The 9,837-nt window shown below is 47.7% G+C and overlaps 24 non-coding genes and 11 pseudogenes across 24 annotated transcripts; all 35 read right to left on the reverse strand.

Moving 5' to 3' along the window:
• Positions 1-27: 27 nt before the first annotated feature.
• Positions 28-136, reverse strand: LOC138459359 (5S ribosomal RNA; annotated as a pseudogene).
• Positions 137-242: 106 nt separating this feature from the next.
• LOC138460766 (5S ribosomal RNA) lies at positions 243-361 on the reverse strand. Its single transcript, XR_011263432.1, has one exon. It is a non-coding gene; the product is annotated as a 5S ribosomal RNA (ribosomal RNA).
• Positions 362-467: 106 nt separating this feature from the next.
• LOC138454536 (5S ribosomal RNA) lies at positions 468-586 on the reverse strand. The gene has a single exon (XR_011261209.1). It is a non-coding gene; the product is annotated as a 5S ribosomal RNA (ribosomal RNA).
• A 106-nt stretch (positions 587-692) lies between these two features.
• On the reverse strand, positions 693-811 carry LOC138462769 (5S ribosomal RNA). The gene has a single exon (XR_011265361.1). It is a non-coding gene; the product is annotated as a 5S ribosomal RNA (ribosomal RNA).
• A 463-nt stretch (positions 812-1,274) lies between these two features.
• Positions 1,275-1,383, reverse strand: LOC138458370 (5S ribosomal RNA; annotated as a pseudogene).
• Positions 1,384-1,489: 106 nt separating this feature from the next.
• LOC138462234 (5S ribosomal RNA) lies at positions 1,490-1,608 on the reverse strand. Its single transcript, XR_011264837.1, has one exon. It is a non-coding gene; the product is annotated as a 5S ribosomal RNA (ribosomal RNA).
• Positions 1,609-1,714: 106 nt separating this feature from the next.
• Positions 1,715-1,833, reverse strand: LOC138461748 (5S ribosomal RNA). Its single transcript, XR_011264354.1, has one exon. It is a non-coding gene; the product is annotated as a 5S ribosomal RNA (ribosomal RNA).
• Positions 1,834-1,939: 106 nt separating this feature from the next.
• Positions 1,940-2,058, reverse strand: LOC138458524 (5S ribosomal RNA). The gene has a single exon (XR_011262432.1). It is a non-coding gene; the product is annotated as a 5S ribosomal RNA (ribosomal RNA).
• Positions 2,059-2,521: 463 nt separating this feature from the next.
• On the reverse strand, positions 2,522-2,630 carry LOC138459051 (5S ribosomal RNA; annotated as a pseudogene).
• Positions 2,631-2,736: 106 nt separating this feature from the next.
• On the reverse strand, positions 2,737-2,855 carry LOC138456312 (5S ribosomal RNA). The gene has a single exon (XR_011262084.1). It is a non-coding gene; the product is annotated as a 5S ribosomal RNA (ribosomal RNA).
• A 106-nt stretch (positions 2,856-2,961) lies between these two features.
• On the reverse strand, positions 2,962-3,080 carry LOC138454463 (5S ribosomal RNA). The gene has a single exon (XR_011261139.1). It is a non-coding gene; the product is annotated as a 5S ribosomal RNA (ribosomal RNA).
• A 106-nt stretch (positions 3,081-3,186) lies between these two features.
• Positions 3,187-3,305, reverse strand: LOC138454847 (5S ribosomal RNA). Its single transcript, XR_011261503.1, has one exon. It is a non-coding gene; the product is annotated as a 5S ribosomal RNA (ribosomal RNA).
• Positions 3,306-3,411: 106 nt separating this feature from the next.
• LOC138461014 (5S ribosomal RNA) lies at positions 3,412-3,530 on the reverse strand. The gene has a single exon (XR_011263660.1). It is a non-coding gene; the product is annotated as a 5S ribosomal RNA (ribosomal RNA).
• A 453-nt stretch (positions 3,531-3,983) lies between these two features.
• Positions 3,984-4,092, reverse strand: LOC138457716 (5S ribosomal RNA; annotated as a pseudogene).
• Positions 4,093-4,198: 106 nt separating this feature from the next.
• LOC138462236 (5S ribosomal RNA) lies at positions 4,199-4,317 on the reverse strand. Its single transcript, XR_011264840.1, has one exon. It is a non-coding gene; the product is annotated as a 5S ribosomal RNA (ribosomal RNA).
• Positions 4,318-4,423: 106 nt separating this feature from the next.
• LOC138463248 (5S ribosomal RNA) lies at positions 4,424-4,542 on the reverse strand. Its single transcript, XR_011265834.1, has one exon. It is a non-coding gene; the product is annotated as a 5S ribosomal RNA (ribosomal RNA).
• A 106-nt stretch (positions 4,543-4,648) lies between these two features.
• LOC138457987 (5S ribosomal RNA) lies at positions 4,649-4,757 on the reverse strand (annotated as a pseudogene).
• Positions 4,758-4,863: 106 nt separating this feature from the next.
• LOC138456324 (5S ribosomal RNA) lies at positions 4,864-4,982 on the reverse strand. The gene has a single exon (XR_011262085.1). It is a non-coding gene; the product is annotated as a 5S ribosomal RNA (ribosomal RNA).
• Positions 4,983-5,088: 106 nt separating this feature from the next.
• Positions 5,089-5,207, reverse strand: LOC138461565 (5S ribosomal RNA). Its single transcript, XR_011264180.1, has one exon. It is a non-coding gene; the product is annotated as a 5S ribosomal RNA (ribosomal RNA).
• Positions 5,208-5,660: 453 nt separating this feature from the next.
• On the reverse strand, positions 5,661-5,764 carry LOC138459851 (5S ribosomal RNA; annotated as a pseudogene).
• A 106-nt stretch (positions 5,765-5,870) lies between these two features.
• Positions 5,871-5,989, reverse strand: LOC138463375 (5S ribosomal RNA). The gene has a single exon (XR_011265962.1). It is a non-coding gene; the product is annotated as a 5S ribosomal RNA (ribosomal RNA).
• A 106-nt stretch (positions 5,990-6,095) lies between these two features.
• On the reverse strand, positions 6,096-6,214 carry LOC138461131 (5S ribosomal RNA). The gene has a single exon (XR_011263766.1). It is a non-coding gene; the product is annotated as a 5S ribosomal RNA (ribosomal RNA).
• Positions 6,215-6,320: 106 nt separating this feature from the next.
• Positions 6,321-6,439, reverse strand: LOC138456337 (5S ribosomal RNA). The gene has a single exon (XR_011262088.1). It is a non-coding gene; the product is annotated as a 5S ribosomal RNA (ribosomal RNA).
• Positions 6,440-6,545: 106 nt separating this feature from the next.
• Positions 6,546-6,664, reverse strand: LOC138455717 (5S ribosomal RNA; annotated as a pseudogene).
• A 106-nt stretch (positions 6,665-6,770) lies between these two features.
• LOC138458815 (5S ribosomal RNA) lies at positions 6,771-6,879 on the reverse strand (annotated as a pseudogene).
• A 106-nt stretch (positions 6,880-6,985) lies between these two features.
• LOC138460935 (5S ribosomal RNA) lies at positions 6,986-7,104 on the reverse strand. Its single transcript, XR_011263587.1, has one exon. It is a non-coding gene; the product is annotated as a 5S ribosomal RNA (ribosomal RNA).
• A 463-nt stretch (positions 7,105-7,567) lies between these two features.
• Positions 7,568-7,676, reverse strand: LOC138457215 (5S ribosomal RNA; annotated as a pseudogene).
• Positions 7,677-7,782: 106 nt separating this feature from the next.
• On the reverse strand, positions 7,783-7,891 carry LOC138458972 (5S ribosomal RNA; annotated as a pseudogene).
• A 106-nt stretch (positions 7,892-7,997) lies between these two features.
• Positions 7,998-8,116, reverse strand: LOC138462237 (5S ribosomal RNA). The gene has a single exon (XR_011264841.1). It is a non-coding gene; the product is annotated as a 5S ribosomal RNA (ribosomal RNA).
• Positions 8,117-8,222: 106 nt separating this feature from the next.
• On the reverse strand, positions 8,223-8,341 carry LOC138463295 (5S ribosomal RNA). The gene has a single exon (XR_011265882.1). It is a non-coding gene; the product is annotated as a 5S ribosomal RNA (ribosomal RNA).
• A 106-nt stretch (positions 8,342-8,447) lies between these two features.
• On the reverse strand, positions 8,448-8,566 carry LOC138461566 (5S ribosomal RNA). The gene has a single exon (XR_011264181.1). It is a non-coding gene; the product is annotated as a 5S ribosomal RNA (ribosomal RNA).
• A 463-nt stretch (positions 8,567-9,029) lies between these two features.
• Positions 9,030-9,138, reverse strand: LOC138457216 (5S ribosomal RNA; annotated as a pseudogene).
• Positions 9,139-9,244: 106 nt separating this feature from the next.
• LOC138464779 (5S ribosomal RNA) lies at positions 9,245-9,363 on the reverse strand. Its single transcript, XR_011267356.1, has one exon. It is a non-coding gene; the product is annotated as a 5S ribosomal RNA (ribosomal RNA).
• Positions 9,364-9,469: 106 nt separating this feature from the next.
• LOC138462518 (5S ribosomal RNA) lies at positions 9,470-9,588 on the reverse strand. Its single transcript, XR_011265113.1, has one exon. It is a non-coding gene; the product is annotated as a 5S ribosomal RNA (ribosomal RNA).
• Positions 9,589-9,694: 106 nt separating this feature from the next.
• Positions 9,695-9,813, reverse strand: LOC138456348 (5S ribosomal RNA). Its single transcript, XR_011262089.1, has one exon. It is a non-coding gene; the product is annotated as a 5S ribosomal RNA (ribosomal RNA).
• Positions 9,814-9,837: the final 24 nt, after the last annotated feature.

Here is a 9,837-nt window from a genome sequence, read left to right on the forward strand (position 1 = left end):
GCAATTACTAATCATGGAGCACAAAAAAGCCTAGAGCACCTGGTATTCCCAGGCAGTCTCCCATCCAGGTACTAACTTGGTCCGACCCTGCTTAGCTTCCGAGATCGGGCGCATTCAGTGTGGTGTGGCCGTAGGCTCTGGGCCTAGTGAGTTTTGTACTTTTAAGCATCTAGTCGGCTAGACCTGGCAGTTTTGAAAGGCAATTGTGAAATGGCTCACTTCCTGAACTTGGAGTACAAAAAAGCCTACAGCACCTGGTATTCCCAGGTGGTCTCCCATCCAGGTACTAACTAGGCCCGACACTGCTTAGCTTCCGAGATCAGACGAGATCGGGCGCATTCAGTGTGGTGTGGCCGTAGGCTCTGGGCCTTGTGAGTTTTGTACTTTTAAGCATCTAGTCGGCTAGACCTTGCAGTTTTGAAAGGCAATTGAGAAATGGCTCACTTCCTGAACTTGGAGTACAAAAAATCCTACAGCACCTGGTATTCCCAGGCAGTCTCCCATCCAGGTACTAACTAGGCCCGACACTGCTTAGCTTCTGAGATCAGACGAGATCAGGCGCATTCAGTGTGGTGTGGCCATAGGCTCTGGGCCTAGTGAGTTTTGTACTTTTAAGCATCTAGTCGGCTAGACCTTGCAGTTTTGAAAGGCAATTGAGAAAGGGCTCACTTCCTGAACTTGGAGCACAAAAAAGCCTACAGCACCTGGTATTCCCAGGCGGTCTCCCATCCAGGTACTAACTAGGCCTAACACTGCTTAACTTCCGAGATCAGACGAGATCGGGTGCATTCAGTGTGGTGTGGCCGTAGGTTCTAGGAATGCTAAGAATATTACTCTTATGCATTTGCATTTAGTAAGCTAAGCCATGCAGCCACTTGCAACATGATACCACGCTCATCGCTCGATCAGGCTCGATCAGGCGAGATATATAAGACTGGTGGGCCCATTCAGGACTCCTATGTCTGGTAGGATAACTTTAATTCATCCATCCTGTGTCTGTTGCAGGGAGGTGGAGAGAACAATCAACACAATAATGGGTTTCTTTCATGCCTCTTGAAGGACTCAATATTCTCTGTACTGCATTACATGTGAAAGTCGATTTATTACCCATGAACACACTACCTGTATGCTAATTCTATGTAAAAAGGTAGCTCCAGCCCTCATGATGTTGTCCAACATTTCCGCTATAAAACGGGATACAATTATTTTGGAAACATACCAAATTTGAAAAATAATTGAGAAGTTGCGCAATTAGTAATCATGGAGCACAAAAAAGCCTACAGCACCTGGTATTCCCAGGCAGTCTCCCATCCAGGTACTAACTAGGCCCGACCCTGCTTAGCTTCCGAGATCTGGCGCATTCAGTGTGGTGTGGCCGTAGGCTCTGGGCCTAGTGAGTTTTGTACTTTTAAGCATCTAGTCGGCTAGACCTTGCAGTTTTGAAAGGCAATTGTGAAATGGCTCACTTCCTGAACTTGGAGCACAAAAAAGCCTACAGCACCTGGTATTCCCAGGCGGTCTCCCATCCAGGTACTAACGAGGCCCGACACTGCTTAGCTTCCGAGATCAGACGAGATCGGGCGCATTCAGTGTGGTGTGGCCGTAGGCTCTGGGCCTTGTGAGTTTTGTACTTTTAAGCATCTAGTCGGCTAGACCTTGCAGTTTTGAAAGGCAATTGAGAAATGGCTCACTTCCTGAACTTGGAGTACAAAAAAGCCTACAGCACCTGGTATTCCCAGGCGGTCTCCCATCCAGGTACTAACTAGGCCCGACACTGCTTAGCTTCTGAGATCAGACGAGATCAGGCGCATTCAGTGTGGTGTGGCCATAGGCTCTGGGCCTAGTGAGTTTTGTACTTTTAAGCATCTAGTCGGCTAGACCTTGCAGTTTTGAAAGGCAATTGAGAAAGGGCTCACTTCCTGAACTTGGAGCACAAAAAAGCCTACAGCACCTGGTATTCCCAGGCGGTCTCCCATCCAGGTACTAACTAGGCCTAACACTGCTTAACTTCCGAGATCAGACGAGATCGGGTGCATTCAGTGTGGTGTGGCCGTAGGCTCTAGGAATGCTAAGAATATTACTCTTATGCATTTGCATTTAGTAAGCTAAGCCATGCAGCCACTTGCAACATGATACCACGCTCATCGCTCGATCAGGCTCGATCAGGCGAGATATATAAGACTGGTGGGCCCATTCAGGACTCCTATGTCTGGTAGGATAACTTTAATTCATCCATCCTGTGTCTGTTGCAGGGAGGTGGAGAGAACAATCAACACAATAATGGGTTTCTTTCATGCCTCTTGAAGGACTCAATATTCTCTGTACTGCATTACATGTGAAAGTCGATTTATTACCCATGAACACACTACCTGTATGCTAATTCTATGTAAAAAGGTAGCTCCAGCCCTCATGATGTTGTCCAACATTTCCGCTATAAAACGGGATACAATTATTTTGGAAACATACCAAATTTGAAAAATAATTGAGAAGTTGCGCAATTACTAATCATGGAGCACAAAAAAGCCTACAGCACCTGGTATTCCCAGGCAGTCTCCCATCCAGGTACTAACTAGGCCTGACCCTGTTTAGCTTCCGAGATCGGGCGCATTCAGTGTGGTGTGGCCGTAGGCTCTGGGCCTAGTGAGTTTTGTACTTTTAAGCATCTAGTCGGCTAGACCTTGCAGTTTTGAAAGGCAATTGAGAAATGGCTCACTTCCTGAACTTGGAGTACAAAAAAGCCTACAGCACCTGGTATTCCCAGGCGGTCTCCCATCCAGGTACTAACTAGGCCCGACACTGCTTAGCTTCTGAGATCAGACGAGATCAGGCGCATTCAGTGTGGTGTGGCCGTAGGCTCTGGGCCTAGTGAGTTTTGTACTTTTAAGCATCTAGTCGGCTAGACCTTGCAGTTTTGAAAGGCAATTGTGAAATGGCTCACTTCCTGAACTTGGAGCACAAAAAAGCCTACAGCACCTGGTATTCCCAGGTGGTCTCCCATCCAGGTACTAACTAGGCCCGACACTGCTTAGCTTCCGAGATCAGACGAGATCGGGCGCAATCAGTGTGGTGTGTCCGTAGTCTCTGGCCTTAGTGAGTTTTGTACTTTTAAGCATCTAGTCAGCTAGACCTTGCAGTTTTGAATGGCAATTGAGAAATGGCTCACTTCCTGAACTTGGAGCACAAAAAAGCCTACAGCACCTGGTATTCCGAGGCGGTCTCCCATCCAGGTACTAACGAGGCCCGACACTGCTTAGCTTCCGAGATCAGACAAGATCGGGCGCATTCAGTGTGGTGTGGCCGTAGGCTCTGGGCCCTGTGAGTTTTGTACTTTTAAGCATCTAGTCGGCTAGACCTTGCAGTTTTAAAAGGCAATTGAGAAAGGGCTCACTTCCTGAACTTGGAGCACAAAAAAGCCTACAGCACCTGGTATTCCCAGGTGGTCTCCCATCCAGGTACTAACTAGGCCTGACACTGCTTAACTTCCGAGATCAGACGAGATCGGGTGCATTCAGTGTGGTGTGGCCGTAGGCTCTAGGAATGCTAAGAATATTACTCTTATGCATTTGCATTTAGTAAGCTAAGCCATGCAGCCACTTGCAACATGATACCACGCTCATCGCTCGATCAGGCGAGATATATAAGACTGGTGGGCCCATTCAGGACTCCTATGTCTGGTAGGATAACTTTAATTCATCCATCCTGTGTCTGTTGCAGGGAGGTGGAGAGAACAATCAACACAATAATGGTTTTCTTTCATGCCTCTTGAAGGACTCAATATTCTCTGTACTGCATTACATGTGAAAGTCGATTTATTACCCATGAACACACTACCTGTATGCTAATTCTATGTAAAAAGGTAGCTCCAGCCCTCATGATGTTGTCCAACATTTCCGCTATAAAACGGGATACAATTATTTTGGAAACATACCAAATTTGAAAAATAATTGAGAAGTTGCGCAATTACTAATCATGGAGCACAAAAAAGCCTACAGCACCTGGTATTCCCAGGCAGTCTCCCATCCAGGTACTAACTAGGCCCGACCCTGTTTAGCTTCCGAGATCGGGCGCATTCAGTGTGGTGTGGCCGTAGGCTCTGGGCCTAGTGAGTTTTGTACTTTTAAGCATCTAGTCGGCTAGACCTTGCAGTTTTGAAAGGCAATTGTGAAATGGCTCACTTCCTGAACTTGGAGCACAAAAAAGCCTACAGCACCTGGTATTCCCAGGCGGTCTCCCATCCAGGTACTAACGAGGCCCGACACTGCTTAGCTTCCGAGATCAGACGAGATCGGGCGCATTCAGTGTGGTGTGGCCGTAGGCTCTGGGCCTTGTGAGTTTTGTACTTTTAAGCATCTAGTCGGCTAGACCTTGCAGTTTTGAAAGGCAATTGAGAAATGGCTCACTTCCTGAACTTGGAGTACAAAAAAGCCTACAGCACCTGGTATTCCCAGGCGGTCTCCCATCCAGGTACTAACTAGGCCCGACACTGCTTAGCTTCTGAGATCAGACGAGATCAGGCGCATTCAGTGTGGTGTGGCCGTAGGGTCTGGGCCTAGTGAGTTTTGTACTTTTAAGCATCTAGTCGGCTAGACCTTGCAGTTTTGAAAGGCAATTGTGAAATGGCTCACTTCCTGAACTTGGAGCACAAAAAAGCCTACAGCACCTGGTATTCCCAGGCGGTCTCCCATCCAGGTACTAACGAGGCCCGACACTGCTTAGCTTCCGAGATCAGACGCATTCAGTGTGGTGTGGCCGTAGGCTCTGGGCCTTGTGAGTTTTGTACTTTTAAGCATCTAGTCGGCTAGACCTTGCAGTTTTGAAAGGCAATTGTGAAATGGCTCACTTCCTGAACTTGGAGCACAAAAAAGCCTACAGCACCTGGTATTCCCAGGCGGTCTCCCATCCAGGTACTAACTAGGCCCGACACTGCTTAGCTTCTGAGATCAGACGAGATCAGGCGCATTCAGTGTGGTGTGGCCGTAGGCTCTGGGCCCAGTGAGTTTTGTACTTTTAAGCATCTAGTCGGCTAGACCTTGCAGTTTTAAAAGGCAATTGAGAAAGGGCTCACTTCCTGAACTTGGAGCACAAAAAAGCCTACAGCACCTGGTATTCCCAGGCGGTCTCCCATCCAGGTACTAACTAGGCCTGACACTGCTTAACTTCCGAGATCAGACGAGATCGGGTGCATTCAGTGTGGTGTGGCCGTAGGCTCTAGGAATGCTAAGAATATTACTCTTATGCATTTGCATTTAGTAAGCTAAGCCATGCAGCCACTTGCAACATGATACCACGCTCATCGCTCGATCAGGCGAGATATATAAGACTGGTGGGCCCATTCAGGACTCCTATGTCTGGTAGGATAACTTTAATTCATCCATCCTGTGTCTGTTGCAGGGAGGTGGAGAGAACAATCAACGCAATAATGGGTTTCTTTCATGCCTCTTGAAGGACTCAATATTCTCTGTACTGCATTACATGTGAAAGTCGATTTATTACCCATGAACACACTACCTGTATGCTAATTCTATGTAAAAAGGTAGCTCCAGCCCTCATGATGTTGTCCAACATTTCCGCTATAAAACGGGATACAATTATTTTGGAAACATACCAAATTTGAAAAATAATTGAGAAGTTGCGCAATTACTAATCATGGAGCACAAAAAAGCCTACAGCACCTGGTATTCCCAGGCAGTCTCCCATCCAGGTACTAACTAGGCCCGACCCTGCTTAGCTTCCTGGGTGCATTCAGTGTGGTGTGGCGGTAGGCTCTGGGCCTAGTGAGTTTTGTACTTTTAAGCATCTAGTCGGCTAGACCTTGCAGTTTTGAAAGGCAATTGTGAAATGGCTCACTTCCTGAACTTGGAGCACAAAAAAGCCTACAGCACCTGGTATTCCCAGGCGGTCTCCCATCCAGGTACTAACGAGGCCCGACACTGCTTAGCTTCTGAGATCAGACGAGATCAGGCGCATTCAGTGTGGTGTGGCCATAGGCTCTGGGCCTTGTGAGTTTTGTACTTTTAAGCATCTAGTCGGCTAGACCTTGCAGTTTTAAAAGGCAATTGAGAAAGGGCTCACTTCCTGAACTTGGAGCACAAAAAAGCCTACAGCACCTGGTATTCCCAGGCGGTCTCCCATCCAGGTACTAACAAGGCCCGACACTGCTTAGCTTCCGAGATCAGACGAGATCGGGCGCATTCAGTGTGGTGTGGCCGTAGGCTCTGGGCCTTGTGAGTTTTGTACTTTTAAGCATCTAGTCGGCTAGACCTTGCAGTTTTGAAAGGCAATTGAGAAATGGCTCACTTCCTGAACTTGGAGTACAAAAAAGCCTACAGCACCTGGTATTCCCAGGCGGTCTCCCATCCAGGTACTAACTAGGCCCGACACTGCTTAGCTTCTGAGATCAGACGAGATCAGGCGCATTCAGTGTGGTGTGGCCGTAGGCTCTGGGCCTAGTGAGTTTTGTACTTTTAAGCATCTAGTCGGCTAGACCTTGCAGTTTTGAAAGGCAATTGTGAAATGGCTCACTTCCTGAACTTGGAGCACAAAAAAACCTACAGCACCTGGTATTCCCAGGTGGTCTCCCATCCAGGTACTAACTAGGCCCGACACTGCTTAGTTTCCGAGATCAGACGAGATCGGGCGCAATCAGTGTGGTGTGTCCGTAGTCTCTGGGCCTAGTGAGTTTTGTACTTTTAAGCATCTAGTCAGCTAGACCTTGCAGTTTTGAATGGCAATTGAGAAATGGCTCACTTCCTGAACTTGGAGCACAAAAAAGCCTACAGCACCTGGTATTCCCAGGCGGTCTCCCATCCAGGTACTAACGAGGCCCGACACAGCTTAGCTTCCGAGATCAGACGCATTCAGTGTGGTGTGGCCGTAGGCTCTGGGCCTTGTGAGTTTTGTACTTTTAAGCATCTAGTCGGCTAGACCTTGCAGTTTTGAAAGGCAATTGTGAAATGGCTCACTTCCTGAACTTGGAGCACAAAAAAGCCTACAGCACCTGGTATTCCCAGGCGGTCTCCCATCCAGGTACTATCTAGGCCTAACACTGCTTAACTTCCGAGATCAGACGAGATCGGGTGCATTCAGTGTGGTGTGGCCGTAGGCTCTAGAAATGCTAAGAATATTACTCTTATGCATTTGCATTTAGTAAGCTAAGCCATGCAGCCACTTGCAACATGATACCACGCTCATCGCTCGATCAGGCTCGATCAGGCGAGATATATAAGACTGGTGGGCCCATTCAGGACTCCTATGTCTGGTAGGATAACTTTAATTCATCCATCCTGTGTCTGTTGCAGGGAGGTGGAGAGAACAATCAACACAATAATGGTTTTCTTTCATGCCTCTTGAAGGACTCAATATTCTCTGTACTGCATTACATGTGAAAGTCGATTTATTACCCATGAACACACTACCTGTATGCTAATTCTATGTAAAAAGGTAGCTCCAGCCCTCATGATGTTGTCCAACATTTCCGCTATAAAACGGGATACAATTATTTTGGAAACATACCAAATTTGAAAAATAATTGAGAAGTTGCGCAATTACTAATCATGGAGCACAAAAAAGCCTACAGCACCTGGTATTCCCAGGCAGTCTCCCATCCAGGTACTAACTAGGCCCGACCCTGCTTAGCTTCCGAGATCGGGCGCATTCAGTGTGGTGTGGCCGTAGGCTCTGGGCCTAGTGAGTTTTGTACTTTTAAGCATCTAGTCGGCTAGACCTTGCAGTTTTGAAAGGCAATTGTGAAATGGCTCACTTCCTGAACTTGGAGCACAAAAAAGCCTACAGCACCTGGTATTCCCAGGCGGTCTCCCATCCAGGTACTAACGAGGCCCGACACTGCTTAGCTTCCAAGATCAGACGCATTCAGTGTGGTGTGGCCGTAGGCTCTGGGCCTTGTGAGTTTTGTACTTTTAAGCATCTAGTCGGCTAGACCTTGCAGTTTTGAAAGGCAATTGTGAAATGGCTCACTTCCTGAACTTGGAGCACAAAAAAGCCTACAGCACCTGGTATTCCCAGGCGGTCTCCCATCCAGGTACTAACGAGGCCCGACACTGCTTAGCTTCCGAGATCAGACGAGATCGGGCGCATTCAGTGTGGTGTGGCCGTAGGCTCTGGGCCTTGTGAGTTTTGTACTTTTAAGCATCTAGTCGGCTAGACCTTGCAGTTTTGAAAGGCAATTGAGAAATGGCTCACTTCCTGAACTTGGAGTACAAAAAAGCCTACAGCACCTGGTATTCCCAGGCGGTCTCCTATCCAGGTACTAACTAGGCCCGACACTGCTTAGCTTCTGAGATCAGACGAGATCAGGCGCATTCAGTGTGGTGTGGCCGTAGGCTCTGGGCCTAGTGAGTTTTGTACTTTTAAGCATCTAGTCGGCTAGACCTTGCAGTTTTGAAAGGCAATTGTGAAATGGCTCACTTCCTGAACTTGGAGCACAAAAAAGCCTACAGCACCTGGTATTCCCAGGCGGTCTCCCATCCAGGTACTAACTAGGCCTGACACTGCTTAACTTCCGAGATCAGACGAGATCGGGTGCATTCAGTGTGGTGTGGCCGTAGGCTCTAGGAATGCTAAGAATATTACTCTTATGCATTTGCATTTAGTAAGCTAAGCCATGCAGCCACTTGCAACATGATACCACGCTCATCGCTCGATCAGGCTCGATCAGGCGAGATATATAAGACTGGTGGGCCCATTCAGGACTCCTATGTCTGGTAGGATAACTTTAATTCATCCATCCTGTGTCTGTTGCAGGGAGGTGGAGAGAACAATCAACACAATAATGGTTTTCTTTCATGCCTCTTGAAGGACTCAATATTCTCTGTACTGCATTACATGTGAAAGTCGATTTATTACCCATGAACACACTACCTGTATGCTAATTCTATGTAAAAAGGTAGCTCCAGCCCTCATGATGTTGTCCAACATTTCCGCTATAAAACGGGATACAATTATTTTGGAAACATACCAAATTTGAAAAATAATTGAGAAGTTGCGCAATTACTAATCATGGAGCACAAAAAAGCCTACAGCACCTGGTATTCCCAGGCAGTCTCCCATCCAGGTACTAACTAGGCCCGACCCTGCTTAGCTTCCGAGATCGGGCGCATTCAGTGTGGTGTGGCCGTAGGCTCTGGGCCTAGTGAGTTTTGTACTTTTAAGCATCTAGTCGGCTAGACCTTGCAGTTTTGAAAGGCATTTGTGAAATGGCTCACTTCCTGAACTTGGAGTACAAAAAAGCCTACAGCACCTGGTATTCCCAGGTGGTCTCCCATCCAGGTACTAACTAGGCCCGACACTGCTCAGCTTCCGAGATCAGACGAGATCGGGCGCAATCAGTGTGGTGTGGCCGTAGGCTCTGGGCCTAGTGAGTTTTGTACTTTTAAGCATCTAGTCAGCTAGACCTTGCAGTTTTGAAAGGCAATTGAGAAATGGCTCACTTCCTGAACTTGGAGCACAAAAAAGCCTACAGCACCTGGTATTCCCAGGCGGTCTCCCATCCAGGTACTAACAAGGCCCGACACTGCTTAGCTTCCGAGATCAGACGAGATCGGGCGCATTCAGTGTGGTGTGGCCATAGGCTCTGGGCCTTGTGAGTTTTGTACTTTTAAGCATCTAGTCGGCTAGACCTTGCAGTTTTGAAAGGAAATTGAGAAATGGCTCACTTCCTGAACTTGGAGTACAAAAAAGCCTACAGCACCTGGTATTCCCAGGCGGTCTCCCATCCAGGTACTAACTAGGCCCGACACTGCTTAGCTTCTGAGATCAGACGAGATCAGGCGCATTCAGTGTGGTGTGGCCGTAGGCTCTGGGCCTAGTGAGTTTTGTACT

This window comes from Ambystoma mexicanum, chromosome 4p (genome assembly GCF_040938575.1).
Source record: "Ambystoma mexicanum isolate Mex_15411 chromosome 4p, UKY_AmexF1_1, whole genome shotgun sequence".
Lineage (NCBI taxonomy): Eukaryota > Metazoa > Chordata > Amphibia > Caudata > Ambystomatidae > Ambystoma > Ambystoma mexicanum.